Raw genomic sequence first — 3,902 nt, forward strand, 5'->3', positions numbered from 1 at the left:
GATTACCAATAAAAAAGAAAATTAATTATATTATATATATATATATATATATATATATATATATATTTTATCAAGTGTATTTTTTAATTGCATAAGTTTTTTTATTATATATTTTTTAATACTAAATTTTTTTCCTAAATACAATTTTTTTAATAATAAATTTTTTAAATACCAATTTTTTTCTCAAATTATATTTCATTTTTTAAATAAAATAGTTATTTCAAAAACGAGCCGATTTTTTTCCTTGCATGGTAACGTTGAAAGAACTGCGCTAATATAATTATTTTCTTCGTTTTCTCCGAGGGGGAAACCACTAAGAAAATTTTGTACACCTGATTTCAGATTTCAAATGACTTCAATTGAACTATCAAAGACTTCATTCGACTTCAAAGACTTCACTAACTGTATTTGATTTCAGATGACTTCAATAAAATTTATAAAGACTTCAAGGGACTTCAATATAATTTATAAAGACTTCAAGTGACTTCAATACAATTTATAAAGACTTCAAGTGACTTCAATACAATTTATGAAGACTTCAAGTGACTTCAATACAATTTATGAAGACTTCAAGTGACTTCAATACAATTTATGAAGACTTCAAGTGACTTCAATATAATTTAGAGACTTCAAGTGACTTCATTACATTTTATAGACTTCAAGTGACTTCATTACATTTTATAGACTTCAAGTGACTTCAATAGAATTTGTAAAGACTTCAAGTGACTTCAACATAATTTAAAGACTTCTAGTGACTTCAACATAATTTAAAGACTTCAAGTGACTTCAATAGAATTTATAGACTAAAGCCGATTTCTATTTTTTTCTCAAGACTTCATTAAATTGTAATAATTAAAAAATATCTATGTACTTCGCTATTAAGTACTAAGGTGCAGAGCAACCGAAAGCAATTATCTATGCAGAATTATATCAAGAATTAATTTACTATAAGAATGCCTAAGTCACTAGATTTTACTCTTCTACTCTTACGCCGGTGTTAGTGGACAAGTAAGCCCCACCCCTTTCATGTCCCTCATTGCTCTGCGCTTTCCTATTGGATCCCGCGGGGATAGGTCATACAGACGCGATTGACGTATTCCGAATAGAGAAAGAAAACGTCTAGCAAAGTAAGCAGAAAATGGAGGCTGCCAGCGGTGCTGAAACGGTTAGGGAATGGTTTTTAATTGCCATTAACAAGTTAGTTAAAGGTTTTGAACCTAACTTAATGGATTTTGAATACTTGTCTCTACGTGAAAATCGTTCGTTCTATAATTGTTTCTAAATCGAATCAAGTGTACTATACTTATGATTTCGTGAGTTCCAAAAACCAAACCAAGGCTTAACGAGAAGGTAAAAGAGATAGATGGTGGAAAACATAGAGTAAGATAAAATATTAAGTCCCGCCTTCTTTTCCAGCCTCCCCCACCCATGAGGGGGGATTGTCGACTACCACGCGCGCACCGGACGCCTTTTTAGGCCTTCTTATAGTAAATTCCTTCTTGATTATATGGCGCAGATACAAGCTTACTTGTCCACTAACACCGGCGTAAGAGTAGAAGCGTAACTTGGCATTCTTATAGTAAATTAATTCTTGCCCGGATAGTATACTGATGTCTCAAGAATTCTGCGACGTTTCACGCGGGAAAATATGATCACGTGATCGGCCGCTATTTACGGAAAGAAGTTTTTGTCGTGGCATAGCTAACTCAATCACGCCAGTGAGCGCTTGGGCAGTAGTTTTTGCAAGGGGTCGGTCATTCATGAAATCCCGTACGCTACCCGCGAAATCCAACTTAAAAAATCTCAAAAAAAATCCGAAATCAATAAAGAAATAACAAAACAGTAAAGAAATCACAAAATCAGTAGAGAAATCATAAAATCAGTAAAGATACCACAAAATCAACAAAGAAATCACAAAATCAGTAACGAAATCGCGAAATCCATTACAAAATTCACGAAATCCAAACTCAAAAGAAATCACGAAATCCAAACTCAAAAGAAATCACAAAATCCAACGAAATCAATTGAAATATCCCAAAATCTGCCGAAATCATGGAAAAAATCCGAGGAAATCACGGGAAAAATTGCAAAATCCGTTGGATTTTATCGAATTTTGAAATAAAAAAATCCGACGAAATCAAACGAAATCCGAAGAAATCAAATTGGATTTCGAAATCCCGTACACTTTTTCCAAAACGTCCGACCCCTCAGGTTTTTGAAACTGATTATCGTCTGATTCATACTCGAATTCATAGTTCAGAGAACTAGAAGACACAATTTTTAAATTGGCTGCTTGTATGCTGTATTTCGAAGGTTCCCAATTTAGTTTAATAGTAGTTTAAATTAAGCCAATTAAACTTCGCCACAAACAAAAATATATCGTTTTTACGAATATTCTTTGAAAACGGAATGATTAGCAGCCGACATTAAGTCCAAAAAGGAAAAAATTCTGGGGAAGAGTGTCTGGCACAAGAGTCTGGTAGCATTGCACCTACGAAAACGGCCGAAAATTGAGGGATCAAGACCAACCCCCCCCTGTTTGACTGGAAAATTTATAGGACATTGTCCACTGTAAAGTGCAGAAATAGTATCACATCTCCAAGGTCAGGCTATCAAAACTTCCAAAATTTTATTGGTCAAACTGTCCAGTGACCCCCTTAGTTTTTAACAAAATTATGGCACATTTTAAAATTCCAGTGTCCTGTGCTTATTTCCGGCCCTGATCAAGACTATTGAAAATAAAATTTGAAGAAAAGGAAATTTCCACTTATGAAAGACGGAATTTCAATAGACTTCAAGGGATTTTTCTACCACTTCATTTGACTTCAAGAGATTTCCAACGGACTTCGTATGACTTCTAAGAGACTTCAAGAGATTTCCGAGAGACTTCAAGAGATTTCCAAGAGATTTCCAAGAGACTTCAAGAGATTTCCAAGAGACTTCAAGAGATTTCCAAGAGACTTCAAGAGATTTCCAAGAGACTTCAAGAGATTTCCAAGAGACTTCAAGAGATTTCCAAGAGACTTCAAGAGATTTCCAAGAGACTTCAAGAGATTTCAAAGGGACATCGTATGACTTCTCTTGACTTCAGAGAGACTTCAAGAGATTTCAAAGGGATTTCGTATGACTTCAAGAGACTTCCGAGAGACTTCGACTGACTTCAAGCGATTTCCAAGGGACTTCGCATGACTTCAAGGGATTCTCTAGGGACTTCCTAAGACTTCCGAGATTTCAACTAAACTTTGCGATTTATAGAGACTTCAAAAACAATTTATGGACTTCAATTGTGATTTCAAAAATTTTGTACACCTGATTTCACAAGTGGTTTCCCCCTCGGTTTACTCGTCTTTTTATAATTAGTTTTAAAAAATATTGGTAGGGTTGACGTAATCCGGAGGGTATCCTCCCAATGGACCGAAATCCCAATGGGCCGAAATCCCATTCAACCGAAATACGCCAAACTAGATAAGAAACTAGCGGAACGGCGGGTTTTCGAACCACTGGGATTTGCGTAAGATAAGGAGATCCCATCGATTTCAATGCAACGGGGTGACGTTGATTTAGGACAGGTTAGGTTAGGGTCGGTTTAGTTTAGGTTAGGTTAGGTTAGTAATATTTTACAAATAATTTAACAATGCTACGCCTTTTCCAAAATATTTATGTTTAGCCTCATTGACTTCTCAAATAATATACCTTTTCTAAAACATTACTGTTAGGTTTGGTTAAGTTAGGTTAGTAATATTTTATAAATCATTTAACAATGTTACGCCTTTTCCAAAATATTGATATTTAGCTTCGTTGACTTCTCCAACAATATGCCTTTTCCAAAACATTACTGTTATGTTAGGTTAGGTTTGGTTAGGTTAGTTTAGTAATATTTTGTAATTTATTTAACAATGTTA

The 3,902-nt window shown here is 34.5% G+C and overlaps 1 long non-coding RNA gene across 1 annotated transcript; it reads left to right on the forward strand.

The window, feature by feature from the left end:
* The first annotated feature begins 305 nt into the window (after positions 1 to 305).
* LOC149615305 (uncharacterized) lies at positions 306 to 3,394 on the forward strand. The gene is made up of 3 exons (XR_016376170.1): positions 306 to 890; positions 1,621 to 2,603; positions 2,698 to 3,394. It is a non-coding gene; the product is annotated as an uncharacterized LOC149615305 (long non-coding RNA).
* The last annotated feature ends 508 nt before the right edge of the window (positions 3,395 to 3,902 follow it).

The sequence above is a fragment of the Phalangium opilio genome, unplaced genomic scaffold (genome assembly GCF_054372755.1).
Source record: "Phalangium opilio isolate 3A_F unplaced genomic scaffold, DU_Popi_V2 ptg000225l_1, whole genome shotgun sequence".
NCBI classification, from domain to species: Eukaryota; Metazoa; Arthropoda; class Arachnida; order Opiliones; family Phalangiidae; genus Phalangium; species Phalangium opilio.